Source organism: Vombatus ursinus, unplaced genomic scaffold (genome assembly GCF_900497805.2).
Source record: "Vombatus ursinus unplaced genomic scaffold, bare-nosed wombat genome assembly UNPS02014802.1, whole genome shotgun sequence".
Lineage (NCBI taxonomy): Eukaryota > Metazoa > Chordata > Mammalia > Diprotodontia > Vombatidae > Vombatus > Vombatus ursinus.
The window spans coordinates 6,431,671-6,451,405 of record NW_020954580.1 but is presented as its reverse complement, the minus strand read 5'-3'; the positions used below and the strand labels follow the sequence as shown (position 1 = coordinate 6,451,405).

At 45.6% G+C, this 19,735-nt stretch overlaps 1 protein-coding gene across 3 annotated transcripts in view; it reads right to left on the bottom strand.

Moving 5' to 3' along the window:
- TNS1 (tensin 1) overlaps positions 1–19,735 on the bottom strand; it is a 245,771-nt gene that overhangs the window by 158,665 nt on the left and 67,371 nt on the right. The gene's annotated exons all lie outside the window — the stretch shown is intronic.

Genomic DNA, 19,735 nt, shown 5'->3' with positions numbered 1-19,735 from the left:
TCTGCTGTGTTCCAAGTGGACAATCCCACCAACCCACCTACAAAAAGAGGACTCTCAAAGTTGTCCCTTAGGCCCCCAACAGACCCCGACAGTCTGGAGTTCTCATCCAAGCTCTGACACTTATTGAGAAGCAGCTGAAACTGTCTGAGCCTCAGCTGCCTCTTCTATAAAATAAGGTGATTCTAGACCACCTGTCCCGGCCCCCTGCAGCAATACGGTAAAGTCTAAGAACCTCTTCTTAGAATGATGTTTTTAAATGCATAAAGTAAAATATACAAGATTACAAAGGAAGTCGATTATGTAAATACAGTTATGATTATTCAGAATCTAAATTATATATGATATATATTACATATATCATATATAATATATAGATATTTTCAATGCTCACAGACCCCAGGCAAATAACCTCTGGACTTGCTGATTTCTCAAGTGCCTTCCAGCACTTTAAGCATATGATTCTGGGAAAGATGCATGAAAAGAGCCGATGAATTACTTTTTAAAAATCATTCTGAAAAGTGTTACACAAATGTAAGGATAATAAGATTATAGAGTTAGAGCTGAAAGGGAACTCAGAGGCCATCAAATCTAGCCTCTTCATTTTTATGTAACAGGAAAAAGAGGCACAGAGGGAGGCCAAGGGACTTGCCCAGAGTCACCCGAGTAGTGAACAGCAGAAAATGGATGCAAACCCAGGCCTCTGACTTCAATCCAGGCCTCTCTCTGCTGTCCCACATAGCCAGTGTCATTGGCCTTATTAAAATCCAGCAAGATTCAGAGCGAGAAGGAAAGAAGGAAACAAGCAGTTATTAAGTACCTACTATGTGCCAGGTACTATACTAAATACAAATATGTCACTTGATATGAGCAAAAAGGGAGGGGAGGGGGGAAGGAAGGGAGAGGAGGGAAAAGGAGGAGATGAGGAAAGGAGAGGAGGGGAGGAAAGGGGAGAGGAGGGGAGAGGAGAGCAGGGAGGAGAAAGGAAGGGAGAGAGAGGGAGAAAGAGAGAAAGGAAGACAGAGACAGACAAAGAGGCAGAGAGACACAGGGACAGAGGGAGAGGGAGGGAGCTGTCTACTCTTGTGATAACATTCCCCCCGCCAGTCAGGGCAGCCAAACCATTATCCTGACAATTAGCAGGGCCATTTATCAGAGACTCTCAACTTGTTCTTTATTTCCAGCCCAGGACACGTTTTTCTTGGAACTCAGTCCTCAACCTTGGCTCTGATTCCCCAGGCCAGCCGGCAGGAGAAGGGGGATGAAGGGGGAGACTTTTTCTCTGGCAAGCAAGTCTAGGAGCCAGTGCTGGGCACAAGCTGCGGCCGGTCACATCATAAGCGGCTGCCCCGCCTCAGCCTCAGCACCGACCCCCAGCTGAATGTCTGAGACGAAAGGGACACAACCAGGCAGATGTGGAGAAAGTGTGAGCCCATCCAACTCAGCTGTTGTTCCTGCAACCCAGGCTCTGAGCAGAGCAAGGCGAAGATTTCTTTTTTATTCCAGTCACTTGGACCAGTCCCTCCAGCTTGGACCCTGGAAGCTCCTTCTTGGGTCCCACTGCCCACAATCCAGATCACGCCAGGCAAGCACATTAGAGCAACCCAGAGCAGCACCCACACCAATACTGATAGGGCAGACCCCCCACGTTGGTGGTTCTAGACCGATTGTGGGAAGGAAGCAGGAACCAGTGAAAAGAGCCTCTGTCTAGGCATCCGGAACTCCTTAGTTCTTATCTCAGCCCTGCTACAAGCTCACAGATTGTTAGGCCTGGTAAAGATCTTAGAGATCACCCAGCTCCATCCATTTCATTTTAAACTTGAGGAAACTGAGACCCAAAAAGGTAGTTTACCAGAAAGTCACACACTCAGTAAAATGGTAGACTTGGGATACCAGCTCAGCCTTGCCCAATAACTACAACCTCGCACTGTGGAACTCCAGGTTAACCCATATAAGCTGGACTTCTGTTTCCCTTTCTGTGCAATGGGTTTCCTCCAGAGAAATTCTGTGAGACCAGAAATCAAAGGGACCTTGGAAAAGGACCATCATTTTGACTATTAAACATACTTGCTCATGAATAAAGGCACTTAGGTAAATGTACTTCCAAAAGTAAAAAGGTCTCTCTCTTTCTTCCTCCCTTTCCCTCTAGGCTGGGGGCTCTTAGCCTAGATTATAGATTTCAGAGCAGCCCATAAACTTGAATAAGAAAACCATCACATCTTTATTTTCACTAACCTCTAAGTGAAATTTAGCAAATCCATCAATTATTTAAAAACATTTTTCTGAGAAGGGGTCCATAATCTTTAGCAGATTGCCAAAGGGATAACACAGAAACAAGATTAAAAGCCCCTGATCTGGTCAGGAAAAGAGCCAAAGAGCTGCATGAGGGAGGAGGTACAAAAAGGAAGGTAAGAAAGGGTCTGAGGAGTTAGGCTGACTCAGCCAGATCAAACCTCTACCAGGGGTGGGGCCTCAAAGCCACATGTGGCCCTCTAGGTGCTCAAGGGCAGCCCTCTGACTGGTTCAAGGATCCAGCTTGAGGATGTAGAGGGTTACATGTGGCCTCAAGGCCTCAGGTTCCCCACCCCTGTATCTAAGCCCTTTTGCCTAGAACAGCTCCAAGTGGGTATGTGAAGCCCATTTCTACAGACAGCCACCTTCTCTATCACCTCCCTCTGTCTTCCTCTCCCCTGGGCCATGAAGAACAAGGCTTGCTCAAACCAGCAAATCTACAACCTAAACTCTGGGTCTGTGAGTTCTAATCTCAGCTTAGTCAGCTGTCTAGGACTCGTTTCCTCCCTTAAAGAAGCCTTTGACCATGCCCCCACCCCTAATCCCACCAAGTCTGGGGAAGGAAGGAGAGGAGAGGGAAGGTTTTCCAAGATCACTCTCTAAGTAAACAGCCCACTTCTACCCACCTTCCAAGCCGAAGAACAGGGCTGAAGGCAGATTTTAGAAAACATCCCAACTATGCACGGTGGGGAAATGCTGCCTCCACCTCCCTGAAATCTTTCTGTAAAGATCACTTTTACCTTTGTGCTAAAATGGTGATTTTTTTAGCCCCCTGGGGGTTTAGTAATGTCCTTAGAGTGTAGTCAGGAGAAGAATATTAGATTCAGAGTAAAAAGAACTGGGCTCACATCACAGCTCTGCTTCCTCCTACCCATATGGCCTTGGTCACCTCCCCTCCCCCTCTCTGGGCTTCAGTTTCCTCGTCTTTACCATGAGAAGTTGAAATAAGAACTTTTTTTTTTTTCCCAGTTCTAAATTCTATGAGTTTGGATTGGGGAAGATGACTCTCCTTAAGTGGAGGTATGGGTAGAGGGACAGAACAGATGGTAGAAACCTTTTGAAATGGATGAGAAAACAGGGATATCCTATCTTAAAGAAGGAAGATGAAGGGACTTTCTCCAAGGCTGAGAGCACAGTTCAGGTGTCCAACCCCATTACTACAGAATTTCTACTGAGTTCTTAGGACAAAGGATCCAAATGGCAGTGGGAGAGGATGGGGCAAGGCACGAAGCCTTTAGAAAGAGGTGGTCCCACAGAGAAGATAGAGTACCCAAGGTCAGGCGCTCAGATGTCTGGGTTCCACTCATGACCCACTGCTCTCCAGCAGCCCTTTCCATCCCTCCACCCCACAGCTGTGCATTCCATACTGGCCGGACCTCCGGCTTTGTTTTGTGTTTGGGTGTTTCTTCTTGTTCTTTTTTTTTTCTTCTTTTAATGGAGAATTCTTTCCTTAAAAGGCCCTCTCCTTCCCTGTGGCGGCTCTGGCCCCTGTCCACCGGCTCTGAGGGCTTGGAATGTGCCAGGGAGGGTGAGGGCCCCCTGCCATGCTGACGTTCTCTGCTTCACATACTCCAGGGGTGCTTGAGAGCACGTCCCTTCATGCCACCTCTTTTGGTCCCGTCCTTTAAATCCTTCTCCAGGCCAAGGGAGAGCGGATGACATTAAGCAATGGGGTCCGGGTTGGGAGAGGTGGGAGCCTGGAGTTATACATGCTCAGTCAGCCACTACCCCACACAAAGTAGCATTCAAAGGATACCTGGGTCCTGGCTCTAGCCCTTGAACCCTGAGCAAGCCTCTTCTTCTAGCTTGGGCCTCAAACTGGGACAGAATGCTGTCTCTGAGAACTGGTCTTCCCTCCGTCCTTGGCAATCACCAGTTACAGAAGGCATCAAGAAAAGCCAGAAAGAAAAGGCAATGAGACCACTGAGAAGGCCGAGTAATCCTAGGCCATAGCTGGGGTCAGAGTGTTCAATGTCAATCAGTCAAACCACAAGTAAATATGTACTGAAAGCTTTTTCGAACGCATGGCACTGAACACAGATTCAATTCAGAAGACAGAGGATTGGTCCACAAGTGCCCCTAGGCATTTATGCTCTGAAGTTCAAGGCAGCACAGAGGAAATTAATACATAGGATAAAATCTGAGAGACAGAGAGATGAGAACCTGAATGGTGGCATAAGGCTGGGGTACTCAAGCCTCCCCAGAAAAAGGGCAAGGATTGACTCTCTATCGTTAGTGCAGGGCAGCAGCTCCCTGCACTTTTCATCCTTCTCCACTTTGCTCTCAGAATCTCCAAGCCCTTTACACACAAGGGGTCCCACTCTCTCTCCAAGAGGCACAATGGGAAAGAATGGCCTTTGTCCTCAACCAGAAGGGATGCTTACAGAGCACAACCCTTCATCCCAACTCATTTGGCCTCATCCTTTAAATGCAAGGTACCAAGCATGATATCTCATCTAGTCATCTGGATCTGGATGGGAAAACTGATGGGGGTCTCATTCACTCTAAGATCACCTTAGAGAACATAATGAAGACTCTCTCCCTTCATAATTCCAACATTTCACAGAACCCTCCCAGTCTAAAAGTCCTTCCTGATTTCTATCCCATATCTCTGCTACTGCATCTCAACACCAGTTCTACCCCCAGCCAGTACAATATTAGATGGCACTGTCACAACAACAGAGACTAGCAATTCAGTGAATCATAGGGACCTCACAGGTAGGGATGAACCCAGTGGTTCCTAGACCCAAAGCTAAAATGGCCCACTAGCATTTGCATAGAGTCAAATGAAATCCACAGAACACACACACACACACACACACACACACAAATATATACATATACATATATATATACACACACACACATACAGAGAGAAAGAAACAAAGAAAAAAGAAAGAAAGAGAAAGAAAGAAGGAAGGAAGGAAGGAAGGAAGGAAGGAAGGAAAGGGAAGGGAAGGGAGAGAAAAATATGGAGGGAAGGAGTAAGGGAGGGAAGGAAGTAGTGGGAAAGAGAGAGAGAGATTGGAGGGGAGTGAAAGTACTTGTTAAGCACAGAGTGACACACAAAGAAACTGAGGCCCAGGGACTTCAATCACACAAGAAGGTCCTCTGACCCCAAATTCATTATACTCCATTGCCCTGGAACATAAAATACAGAAATCACATCTGGAAGGGGGCTTAGAGATTGTCAGTTCCAACTTCCTCAATCTAAGGACTGCTGTCTACCCTCGCCCTTCCACAATGACCCTATTACACAATGACTTCTCCCCCTGAAGGGTACCCACACCCAAAGCTTAAGAGGGAAAGGGAAGCTCTCTCCCCCATCCCTCAGCATGCATCTTCCAGCTCTTCCTCACACTTCTCAGAAATTATAGGCACCCACCTAAAACACATAGCTTGGGGTCCACATGCCCAAGTCCGTCTCCTACCCTGAGTCCCAACCCTTCTGAGGAAAGGAAATATTTGTTTTCCCTGCTCATTCTTTTCCTCACTGTCTTGGGAAGCTAATGAGATAAGACCTGATCCTCCACCCCTCATAGTGGCCAACATCCCCACCTTACTACTACAAACAATAATAGCTGGAATTTATATGGCACTTTAAAGGTTTTGATAAGAACTTTAGGGGGCAGCTAGGTGGCACAGTGGATAGAGCACAGGCCCTGAAGTCAGGAGGACCTGAGTTCAAGTCCGGCTTCAGACCAAACACTTGACACTTACTAGCCATGTGACCCTGGGCAAGTCACTTAACCCCAATTGCCCAAAAAAGAAAAAGAAAAAAGAAAAGAACTTTACAGGTATTACCTCATTCTATCTTCACAACAACCCTGGGAAGTAGGTGCTATTATTTTCCCCATTTCACAAATGAGGAAACTGAGGCAAGCAGGTTAAGTGACTTACCCATGGGCACAGTCAGTAATTGTCTAAGTAATTGTCTGACCAGGATTTGAACTCTGGTCTATTTTGACTCCAGATCTAGCGCCCTATCCACTGTGACCCCTAGTTGCCTTAGTCAATCAATCAATCAGGCAATCAACAAACATTAGACAAGTCAAGAATTCAAGGCCCTGTGCTAGGTACTGATACAAGTGAAAAGTAATAGTCCTTGCCCTCAAGGAGCTTACATTCTACCATAAGTAGACGTATTCGGCATACTAGGTGCGCTCAGACACAGCCCACTGTGCCAGCAGCCCTCTTGTTGGGGCTCCCTGGGATCTGGAGGCACAGGAGGGGTTTTCGCAGTTTTTGAAGACCCCCAGTTGTTATATACTGCTAGCGTGCGGGGATAAGGACGGGACTAGGAAAAGCCAACACAGCTACCATCATTCTTTACATGAAAAAGCAAAGTAAGGAGAGTGATGGCTATAGCCATAGGCAAGGAAATGGGAAATTGGCTCTATGGTCTACTCCCAGCTCCATTCAAACCTGCTCCATGACCCCCAGGAGGACCCCCTTCCTGCCTTGCTCCGAAGGGCACTGCACCCCAGCCGCCGCACTTGGGCAGGCTCTGTGACAAACCCACGATTTGTCAGGGCCCCCTGGTTTCCTTTCCCTTCCAGGAGGAGACCCAATTGAAGCCAGCCTTGACCAGGGTTCCACCCACTCTCTTCATTCTTCCAGGCCTGGGGCTAGAGAGCTGGCTGCTTGCTATCTCTTGGATCACTGTGGCAACCCCCAGTGAGTCTAGTGATCCCTGTGAACTGAGGATGCCAGAAGACTTAACCTGATTCCACAGACATCCCAGAAGGTGCTACCTGACCCACACACAAGTCAAAAGCCCAGCATCACCTATGGTAACACCTATGGTAACGTCTCTAATACATCTCCCTTCACAGTTCAACATGTGAGCAGAGTTATAGACTAGAAATAACCCTTTACAAAACTTAATGAACTATGAAGTAGGGGAAGGTGTGGAGGACTAGTAAAAGGAGAGGAGAATTTTATATGCAACAGGCAATCTTGAAGGAGATGCCAGAAATTATAATAATAAACAGTGGTAGGATGGTATAAAGAAAATGAAGTACCTGTGTTCAAACCATGTTCTGTGAGACACTGGACAAAGCACTTGACCTCAATGTACCTCAGTTTTCTCATCTGCAAAATGGCAGTCAGCTCTAAGTCTTAAGACCCATTCTTACATAACATCCTTCTCTGCTTGCCCATTTGTCTTATCTTTAACTAGATGGTGAGTTCAAATTCCCCCCCTCCTGCCCTGATTTTTAGGGGAATTCGTTATTTCCTATATTTTAGAGTTGAGGAAACTGAGTCTCTGAGATTGGTTCCAGAGTTAAAGAACCTTGGTTTAAATTCTGGCTCTGCTGTTTACTGTGACCTCAGAAGTCACTGGTTTAAAGTTCTTCATCTGTAAATTGAGGGTATTAGAATACATGATCTGTAAGGCCCTGCCAGCTCACCTATGGGTGAATTAACGGATAAAGTGTCAACACCACAGTTCTGCCCCCATTCTCTCGACTGTACCTCCAGTCACTGAGACAAAAGGGAAGGAAGAAATAATGGCATCGTAGAAATGCTGCTATGGCTCCTGTCACCCCAGCTTTGCTTCCTCCCTGGGCCTCTCCCTCCCAAATACGCCTGGCCCACTCATCCCTTCTGAGCTCTGGGCCTCTTCGCTCTCCTCGCTCACTCTTTCCCTTATATAGAGTTCTGCTGTGGTACCAGGAAAGGAAATTCACAGAGTTCCTGGAGACAAGAAGGGGCCTGTTCCCAGGGACACCTAGAGCCAGGGAAGCCACCCATAGCTTCTGAGCCAAAAGGTCCCAGGAGAGGAGCCCTGACCCCTTCACCAGACAATATAAAAGGTGGGACTCAGAACAAGGGTGAATAGAGAGAAGAGAATTGCTGAGATTTATGTAATGCCTAAATGGACAGAAACCCCAAGGCATTTCCCTAGTGCCCCCACCTGCACAGCCCCTGCCCCTTGCTTGGTCATTTCTTCCCAATATTCTCTCAATTCCCACCTCCACATGTCAAGTTCTCCAGACAGGAAAGTTTCTCTCCAGACAGGAAAGTTTCTCTCCAGAGGAAATATTGCCCACACTCCCTCTCAACCTTGACACCCAGCCCTGACCCAAGGGCCTCCCAATAACCCATTCAAACCTGAGGAAGAAAGTGCTGGGCTCACCTAAACACCTGTTAGCTGCTTTCAGCTTTCAAAGATCAGCTCTGAGATCAGCTTGACTCAAAACAAAGGCAGTGGAGAGGAAGCTGCCTCTGGAGTCAGTCTGTCACCTCCTACCTGTGTGATCTTGGGCAAATGACAACTTATCTGAGACTCAGGTTTCTCATCTGTAAAGCAAGCTGAATCAAAAGTTCCTTCTAGCTCTCAGTGAGAAGCCTATAAAGTTCCAAACAGCAGAGAGAGAGAGAGTCAGAGAGACAGAGACAGAGAAAGATAGAGAGACAGGGAGAAACAGAGAGAGAGAGAGAGAGAGAGAGAGGGAGGGAGAGACAGAGAGAGAGGGAGGGAGAGACAGAGAGAGGGGCTACCATATCCTCTGGACTTCGTTCTCTTCAACCTAGTCTAGGGAAAGATTGTTCTAGAATAAACACCTGAGTGTCTTCCCTATCTCAAATCTAGTCCATCAGCATTCACTAAGAGCTTACTATATGAAAAACCCTGCTTGAGGGTTTGCAGTGCAAAGACATAAGCAAAAACGAGACCTTGCATTCTACCAAAAGTGTAAGATTGTGTACACCTAAGTATATAAGGTCATGGGAAGGAGCCACGAACATCTACAGTTGGGTGGGTGGTAGCAAGGTCAGAAGATGTTTCCCTTAGGATGTAAAACCTGAGCCAAACAATGAAGGAAGCAAGAGCTTCTAATCCAAAGGGGTCAGTAGAAAGTTCACTGCAGATGGGGGGGGCCATCCTGGGCAAAAGGTCAGAGATGGGAACTAGAACACCATGATCAGGGAACAGCTGATCCAGTGTGGCCAGAACAGATTGTCTGTGAAGGGAAGTAAGAGAAAATAAATCTGGATTATGGAAGGTCCTAAGTGGCAGCCTGGGGCATCTGTATTATGCCCTAGAAGCAACAGGAAGGCACTAAAAGATTTCTGAGTAGGAGAATGACATAGTCAGACCTTTGTGCCTTAGGAACATTAATATGACAGAAAGCCACAGAATGACAGCTAGTTTGAGAATGCCCCTTCCTAGAAGAATGGGTTTCACTTAAACCCAGGCATTCAGTTTATGCCCCCTAAGCACCCTCCCTCCCCTGCCCATTTTGGAAAAGTCCATTTCATAACCCATCTCTCCAAAATCCAGACTCCTCTGTACTGAGAATGAGCCCAGGCTGGATAAAAACCTTGTGACACATGTATAACTTATATCAGACTGCTTGCCTTCTCAATTGGGAACGCAGAGGAAGAACTTGGGGGTCAAAATTTGAAAAAAAAAAGAATGTTAAAATTGTTTTTACATGTAATTGGGAAAAAATAAAATACTGAATTAAAAAAAATTAAAAACCTTATGCCATCTCCCTCACACCCCTATCAAATGTGGGAGGGCAGAACACAACTGGAATGAAACTAAAAGAAAGAACGCATTTAGATTATCCGGTCCCAATCCCTCATTTTACAAAAGCAGAAAATGAAGCATCCAAAGGTTAGATGATTTGTCTAAGGCACGCAGGTAGCAAGCAGCAGACCTGGTATTCAAAACCGGAGCTTCTGGCTCCAAATCTTTTCCTTTTACCACCATCTCACACTTTCTCCTTTCCAAATATAGGGAGTAAGAGAAGCGCTTCCTGCCAGTCTGAAGACCCTAGTGTTGAAGAGGTGGCTGGACAAGTTTGGTCAGATGCTGTGGCAGAAGAGAAGCCAAGTAAGGGAATGGGAAGAGAGGAAACAAGCCCTGGTTATTTTACTGGGTCAATTCCAATTTTTTTTTTCCTTAGGTTCATAGATTAAGAACTGGAAGGGATCCTAGAAGCCATGTCATCCAGCTCCCTCATTTTACTGATTACAAAATTTATGCCAAGAGAGAGGTTTAAGTGACTTGGTCGTGCAGGTAAGTGGAAGGTAGGTAAGGCAGTAAGTGGAAGTGGTAGGACTTATCTATTCATTAATCCACCAAGTAAATACTTATTGATCACTTATTTCCTGCAAGACTGTGTGCTAGACCCTGTGAGAAGTCATAGTTCCCACCTTCCCAAAGCTTACACTCTAGTGTCATACACACAGATCACTCCATTATACGCTGGTATGTGATAAGAATTGAGGATTCTGCCTCCCATCTGCCCATTTTTGTACAGGTATCGTGTGATAAGAAAAGTACAAACCAAGCTTAAGACAAGGTCTGAGTCAGGGAGATCCCTCTTCCTGGGATAAAAGGCAGGAGTGGGGAGGGGTGAATCAGGAAAGCTTTCATTATAGCAAAAGGCATTTGATTTAGACCTTAAGGGATGGATAGGATTTCATAAGGCAGAGATGTAAAATAGGAGAGGACATTCTGGGTCAGGATAGAGGAGGCAAGAAAGAATGAGGTGACTTCCAGGAAAGGACCACAGGATTTGGAGCTGGAAGGAAGCTTATGGTCCAAACCACACTATTTTAGAAATGGGAAAATCCATACCCAACCAGGGGAAGTAGCTTGGCCACAGTCACATGTACCTAATGGCAGCACCAGAAATCAAACCCCCATCTTCTGCCTCCAAATCCAGATGCTACAGATGAGTTTCTTTAGTTATAGCTTGGACTAGGTGTAGGGCAATGATGATGAAAAACCAGGTTGGAAATGAAGACTGAGGACAGGATGTGGAGGGCCTTGAAGGCCAGTAGGATTCAACTTGATTTGGTTGGAAATGGAAATTGCCCTAAAAGCTTTTTGAGTTGAGCTTGTTTTCATGAAAAATCTCAAGATCTAGAGCTTCAGATTTTTAATGAAAGCAAGCTCAACTCTCCTGGCTAAACCATTTGTGTCATATCTAGAGTCAGAGCAGAAGGCTGACTGGCACTGCCCCATTTTTCTGTCCCTGGGTTGGCCTTCAGTGGACAAAATATCTGACCCAGAGTTGCATTGAAACAGCAAGACAGGAAAGACTGATCCAAAAAATAATCTGTGAACAATGATGAAGAATCAGGAAGCAAAGGTCTTCATGCCCAGTGAGAAGGGGACAAATGAAATTTAGACCAGACCACAGAGTGGAGAAACATCAAGGGACAGTGTAAGGGACATGCTAGAATGCCAAGCTTTTTGGAAACCAGGGTAATTGAAACTAGTGAGGCCTCAAACTAGAGAACTTAGGAGGCAGAGGACCCCTATCCCACCCCATCCCAAACCCTAGAGGAGGTCTTCTCAGGCTGGGGAAAGCAAGAAAACCTTCATGGGACAGGTGGCATTTGAGCTGAGCCTTAAAGGATAAGTAGGATTTCATTAGGTAGAGATTCAGAACTGGGGTACTGGAAGAATATCCACCCTCTAGAAATCCCCCATTTTCCACTGCTTTCTGCCATGCTGCCCACTTCACCTGCAGCTCAACTCTCCAGTCTCTTCCCCTTTGCCAGCTTGACCCCTGAGGATGACCACCCAGAGTTCTATTCATTGATGGGTAAGGACCTGGACCCCAGTCATTCTTCTCCCTTCATTTCTAGCTTACCTCTACTCTCAAGTACCCTTTCTCCATCCCTACCAACCTAGCCCCACAAACCCCTTCCATGCCCAGCTCTCCTTTCTGTTCTGTATGCCCTATTAGAATGTAAGCTCATTGAGGGTAGGGACCATTTTGTTTTTCAGTCTCCAATAGTTATCACATAACTTAAGCACTTGATAAATGTCTATCTATTTCCCCCAACCTAAACCAACACAGGCCATAGAACCATCCCCACCTTTCTAAAACACCTCTCTCCAATATACCTATCAACCCCTTGGGGCCAAGGCAAGTGTTTTATACTACTCTGGATCATCTTAAAGTGTGGTAGAATACTTTGATCAATAAATATCTATTGGCTTTAATAAAGGCACTATGGGTTAGTAAAAAGAACACGAGATTTGGAACCAGGGGGAAAGGGGCTCAAATACCAGTTCTGACATTTATTAGCTATATTACTTCCAGAAATTCCCCCTCATCTTTAAAATAATGTTTTAGACCTGCCCCACCACCACCACACAGGGCTGTGGTGAGGAGTTTGCAAAAGTTAAAACACCATATAATTTTATTACATTGTGATTGTTGCTGTTACTGTTGTTGTCATTATTGTTGTTGTGGGAACTTCTGAGGAGGGTATTCTACATCTTCCTTTGTCTAAATATTTAAGGTGAAAGCTAAGAAGTCCTTCCTGGTGCCTAACCTAATGCCCTTCTGGAACACGGAACCTGTCACTTCTCGTAAGGTTGTGAGCTTTTCAAAAAGAAGGAAAAGGGTGACACTCCAACCCTATCATACTGCTTACTCAGTAAAAAAAAAAAAAAAAACGTCTATCGTATCTTCCCTGCAAGTTATCAAGGGACAATCCCTTCTCGATTCCTTTACTCTCTGAGGTAATTTCATCCTTCTACTTATTTCCAGGTAAGACGATGGCCCAGGCAGGTAGCACCTATTTAAAATACAGAAAGACTAGAATGCCCTCCATCTTTGGACCTTCCCTCCTGACCTGAGCCCTGCAATACCCTAGTAGAGGCAAAGAAGAGGGAGGAGGGAATTATCCCCTCCGGGACAGGAAACTTAACTCCCAAGTGAAATTTACCCACCAAGGCAGTGACAGGTTGGCAGGTGGGGAATGAGGATAGGGAAACATGGTGTAGTCAAAAGTGGACAGGGAATCAGACCTGGATTTGACCTCCCCCCTCCTTAGATTTCAGCTCCTCTACTTATCACATATGTAACATTGGCCAAATCCTCTCCCCTCTCTGCCCTTACTCTTCCTAATTAGCAAAAATGACGGGATCAGAATAAATCAACTCCAAGTTTCTTTCCAGCTCAAAAATCACATGACCCTAACATCACCCTAGGGGTTTTCTGCCTTAAGATCAACTCAACTATGGGAGAAGAGGAACCCATTTGCTCTAAAACAAGAGTGTCTAGACATGTTCACCAACTCCCAGTGGCCTGAAGCCAAACTCAGCAGCCCATAGAGTTCCTAAAGGTAATATCTCCCCAACCAGACCAAGTTCAAGAAGGAAATGACAAAGTGATAATCCACCCAGTACAGCACATGTCCTTGGAAGCTGTGATAGCTATTGGACAGGAAGCCCCAGACAGAGAGTCTGAATTCTTGGAGTCCTAATCCTAACTCTGTCTGTTCTTTCATTGTGAGGACCATCATGACAAGGGACTTAGCCTTTCTGGGGTTTCCTTCCCCCCTCTGTAAAATAGAAAGATTCCCAGCCTCTTCCAGCTATCTCTCAGGGATGTAACAAGATTAAATGTGAAGATATGGTTAAAATTCTCTGGGCTATCTAGAAAGGTTACTAGAAGAATGTATGAGGTCCATGGTACAGTGATACCACTTATCTAGGTTAAACTTCCAGCAACCTTATCTAGAAGACAGGCCTGAACAGGGAGATAAGGAGAGGAAAAATTCTGAATGGCAAATAGTTATCACAAAGCTCATGCATTTTACCTGGTAGAAAAGGCCTTGATCCAAACAATTCTGCATAAAATAAAGCATAATCTTAGAACCAGAAAAGCAGCATGGTAGGGAAGAAAGAACATTGGATTTAGATTGAGTCAAAAGTATTGCCTCTGAATCCCTGCCTTACTATTTCCAACCAGTGTGACCCTGGACAAATAATTTAAACTCTGAGCTATTTTGACATGTGTAAAATTAAGGGTTTGGATTAACCCACTAAGGTTTCTTCTTTCTCTAAATCTTATAATCCTATGACTGGAGTCTGGATTGACCAGTAAGGACACATAGATGGCTAATACCTGAGAAAGGAGACAGGAAAAACTACCTATTTAAGAGTATATTGATCTAGTGCCATTTAGAGTAACTGCAAACACACCTCAACAACCCCTCGGGACATCACTGCCCAACAAGAGCCCAGAATGATAGCTAATGCTCCTAAAGATGACCGTGGGGTATGGAGAAAAGGCTAAATTACATTTAAAATTGCAGCATGGAGGAGTGGAAAGAGAAGTGAACTGAGAAAAGAGGAGGCATGAGTTCAAAGCCCCAGTTTTATCACCTGTATGACCTTCAGCCTGGGGCTCAGCTTTCCCATATTTTGCTCTAAGGTTTTTTCCAACTCTACCATTTATGATTCTAAGAAAACAAGGGAACAGTATAAGTAATTAGCATATCTAATTAAGATCAGGATCCAGAATGAGGAAACCCAAACCCAATTTGGCTTTGATGCTTACGGGATGGGAGCCCCCGGAAGCAGAGGCCATGGCAACCGAGTTCAATGGAGCTCCCGGAGATACATCTGTAGCTGTCTCAGGAAGTTGCCCTGCATCTCCCAATTAGCCTGCAACAGAGATTTGAACAGCAGCCAGCACGGCTGGCCAGAGGAGGCCTGTATGTCACCGAGAATTGTTTGGCTCCATCTGACGCATATCCCTCCCTGCCTCCCACCCCACCCCTCAGTTTCCCTCCCCTGTTTCTACAACCTCCCTGTTTCTCCAAGGACCTCAAGGAAACTGAATCTGAAACCGAGTAGGGTGGGGAACAAAGATGAAAGATTGAGAGAGGAAGGAAAGATTCGGGTTCATGGTGGACTCAGAAATGTCGTCCGTCAGATTTAAAACCGAGAAATCCCATTGGCACACCATGACATGTAACCATAGGGAGGTCTTCACGATTCAGTCATGGGACCACAGATTTCAAGATGGAAGGAAATGTAGAGAGCATAGAGTCCAAACTCCCAATTTCACTGCTTAGGAAAAAGAAGCTGAGAAAGCTAACATGACTTACCCAAGGTCATAGAGCTGCTATATGAGGCAGAATTTGAACTTAGGTCTTCCTGACTCCAAGTTCAGTAATCTAGCTAGCCACTGTACCAAGCTCTGAAATACCCAGGTAATAGTCATATTTTATATTTTTAAAATGCTTTGACTGCATTATGTCATTTGATCCTCAAAACCCTGTGTGAATTCTTGTAGACATATTATTCTCTCCATTTTACAGATGAAGAAACTGAGGATTCAAGAAGTGACTTGTCCAAGGTCACACAATAGAAAGTGGCGGAGCCAGGCAGGACTCAGCACCTAGGTCTAGTGACTCCAAATAAGTATTCTTTCTACTCTGCCATGGTGGCTCTCAGACATGCATATGCACCCAGACACCCCTGAACTCATATCCACCCAAACAGCTAGTCAGTCACAGATGTCTGAGCCTTCCTACACCCACGCACACACTCACAAGGATGTGATTTTCCTTCCTAACTTGCATCACTAAGAGCTACAGTCCTCTGGAAGTGAGAAGGGGAAGTGGGCTTGTACTTTCAAATCTGGATGAGGGGGGCAGACAACATGAGAGGTGGGGGGACCCAGAGGAACACTTGCACTTGGAACACTTCCACCTTGGGGCTTCTGCCTTGAAATACCTATGCCTGTTTTTCATATCCTGTGAGACATAGCACAAGTGAATTAGGACACCCTGGGGACCCCCTTAGGGTCCTTCTATCATTCCTGAGAGGTTGGGGAGAGATTCAGAAGGGAGGGACAGGGACTAAACAGGCAGATGAGTGACAAAGACTAGGAAAAGCAAGGAATGGGGCTTAGGAGATTAGGAAATGAGGAGGAGGGAGAGAAGGGGCCTGGGAACAGTAGCCAAAGTGAATAGTCAGAGGAAATTATTCCTAACAGAGAACTGTTCACTGCAAGATTATGTGTGAAAAGGGAGAAACCAGTGGGGAAGAAGGATGGAGGGAAGTCAAAAGGCAAATTTAAAAATAGGGGTATCCCCAAGTGAAAACTAAGGGCTAAAGAAAATACCTGGAAATTTTGAGCTTTTTGAGTCCTGATCGCTTCTTGAGGGAAGAACATTATTGAGGTCTACTGCACGTGCTGGGGTGGGGGTGCGAAACTATTGGAAATGGGGTTGTGTCCAAGGAGATGGTAAGGGGAGTCTAAACCCAAGTCTTTAATGGTGTGGAGCAGATGAAGGTCTTCCCTATTCCAATTTTATCCCCTAACTCCTCAAGGAGGGCAGAGAAGGGTCAACAAAGTTTCTATGACTCACCACCTGGACCTACGGGCATTTCCTGCTGGCCTGAGATATCACAGCTCAGCCTGGAAGCCAGCCCTTACCCTTTGTGCAGATATATCCTCATCACTCAAAGTCTGCCACTGGCTTCCCCAGCCCCTTCCTCTCCTCTCCATCTTCACCATCTCTTTGAAAAGGGTAGGGGGTGGAGATGAGGGGAAGTGGGAATGATCACATGCTCTCCTTGCTCTCAGGAGTCAAAAATCCCATCAGCCCACCACTTCTGAGTCACTAGAATTAGAACTTAGGAAGATTCTGACCTTCCAGCTTCTCCAGTTAGGGTCTCACCCTGACAGCTCTTGGTCTCTGCTGCTTTGAATGATCTCTGAGTTGCTTGCAATGTTGGGACTAAAAGTCACCCAATTGTCCATCTGCCTGCTTCCAAACTGGAAGGCTTCTCCACCAGTCCATCCACAACAGAGATGTCTCTTCTTTTGAAAGATCTCCTTTCCCCCCTTCTCTCTCCGAAGAGCCTCCTTCAGTCTCCCGGCCCCATCCAGGGTTCAGGATCTGGGGAGTGATGCCTCCCCTCCTGTTGGAGCCTCTTACCCTTACCTTTCACACAGTCCTAAGTGGAGAAGGGCTATGTCTAGTGCCTTCTACAACATGGTTCTTAACCTTTTTGTGTGTCCTAAATCCCTTTTGTCCATCTCTGAAGGCTATGGACCCCTTTTCAGAATTTTTTTTAAATTCATATTTGAAGAAAATAATATATTTCAGTTACAGGTTAGTGAAAATAAAGATGTTATTTCTCCCTCATCCAAATTCACGGACTTTCTGCAATCTATCCTTTTTTTTTTTTAAGGCATTGGGGTTAAGTGACTTGCCCAGGGTCACAGCTAGTAAGTGTCAAGTGTTTGGTCTGAGGCTGGATTTGAACTCAGGTCCTCCTGACTTCAGAGCTGGTGCTCTAATCTATCATATTCCATAGTCTGAAAATCCATGTATTCATCTTCTCAATACTGCACCAGGTTGTTATTGTTGTTTGTCCTTCATTCTCGAAGGTGACCATGACATCAGGAAGATGATGCCATGACTTGCAAGTGAATTGGATTTAAATGAGGGAGGGCTGTGCAAAGTCACCAGCCTCACTTTCTCCTCCAGAGCCATCTGGGTCCAGTGGCAAGATATAGATCAGGATGACTGGAGATGACCCGCCAATACCGCACCAAGAGAAAGAGTGATAGAGGTATGCTAACGATGTCGCCAAGCTGAGGCTAGCATAAGGAGGAACCTCCTAAAAGCAGGTGATGAAAGACCCTCTTTCAGGCTAAAGGAATCTGGGGAAATCTCTTTGCCAGGATAGCTCTCAGAAACCTCTTCTCCGAGAGACCTTCAGTAAAATGTAAGCCTTTTGAGGACAGGCTTTGATTTGGCCATTGTTTTTTCTTTGTATGCCAGGCACCCAGTGCAGTGTCTAAACCCATGGTAGGAACTTAATCAATGTTTACTGAATCGGATTATTGAAGGGAGCAGATAAGTGGGCATTTCGTGTGGTCCTCTTTGGACTCTCTGATATCTAATGGCTCTAAAAGCCTGCACAGCTTTGCACGAAAGGAAAGAGGAGTAGGGGCCCAGAGAGGGAGGGGATTCTTGGGATCCCAGATGGCAACTGCAGACAATCCTTCCCTTCTCCTCCTCTTCCTTTTGAGCTCCCCCTTTTTCCCACCACTCCTTCACCTCCCTGCCCTCCCTCAGCTTCAACCCTGGAATCCGGCTTTTGGCGGGGGTCCTGCCTCCACTCCCACGCTCAGCTTGGCAGGCAGAACTGCACCAGCAGAAGCAATAAGGAAGACAGCAGTTCGTCCACCCCTAACAAATCTCCTCTATCTCTTCCTTCTCCACCTCTCTGCTATGCATGGCAGCTACACTTGCAGCAAACAGAAGGAGCTCTGCCCTTTGGGTACACTGAACCAGCCTCCTTCTGCTAAGCGCAAAGGCTTTCATGACCATAAGCTCACAGACTCCTCAGGCTAGCTAAGGGAGCTCATTGAGGTGGTACAGCAAATAGAGAGACTCCTGAATTCAAATCCTACCTCAGTCAATTACTATTTGAGTGACCCGGGCAAGTCACTTGGCTAACCCTCAGTTTCCTCATCTGAAAATTGGGGATGATAATAGGAACTACCTCGAAGGGTTGTTGTGAAGATCAAGGAGGTAAACTAGGAAAGTGCTATGCAAATCTTCAAGCTATTGTTATCATCCCACCCTAGTTTCTAAGTATTGTCAGTCAATAAATATTTATGAAGCACCCACAGTGTGCCAGGCACTGTGCTAAGTACTAGGAATATAAAGAAAAACAAAAGACAGTCCCTGCCCTGGAGAAATTCAACCATTCCAGCTGTTTTTAACTTAGGATCCTTGGGTCCTCAAGGCCTCTACAAATAGATTTCAAAGAGTCCATAAACTTGAATGGGAAAAACATTACATCTTTATTTTCACTGACCATTAACTGAAATTTACCATTTCCTTCAATTATTTAAAATTGTTATTCTGAGAAGGGGCCATAGGTTATACCAGACTGCCAAAGGGCCAGTTCATGACACACACAAAAAGGTCAAGAATCCGGTACTGTACATTCCTTGAGAATAGGGACTTTCTTTCCTTCAGCCCTTAGGAGATAACAGATTTGAAGCCAGGAAGACCTGAGTGCAAATCCAGCCTCAGAAGCTTATGTGACCCTGGACAAGTCACTTAACCTCTGTTTGCCTCAGTTTCCTCACCTAATAAGGTCAGACTTAATAGGCCCCTTCCAGACCGAAATCTATGATTTTATGACTTCCCAAAGTACTTCAAACCTAGCAGATGGTTAGTAAATGTCTGCGGAACAACAAATCATATTTATATAGCAATTTAAAGTTTAATTCAAAGCATTTTATTCAAAACAGCTATACAAGGCTGGAAGGACAACATGTGTCATTATCCCCATCTTACAGGGAAGGGGAACAGATGAAGTCAGCAGCCCAGGGTCACACTGCCAGTATGTGTCCAAGCTCAGATTCAGACCCAGGTCTCTACAACACCAAATACTGCCTCTTTCCTATTTGTTAGGACACTGCCTCCTATTTGTTGAAGCCTCCTAGCTACCTGTTTCAAGCTGGATGCCCCTCCACCAACCCCCCAACAAGACTGGCTCTCCCATAGCTGTTGGTAGTTATTACAGTGTGAGCCATTCTTTGTATGTCCAGCACTTAGCACAGTACCTAGAACACAGCAACTTAATAAATGCTTGTTGACTAAGAAAAGGAGTCTGCCGTGTCTTCTCTAGCAGATA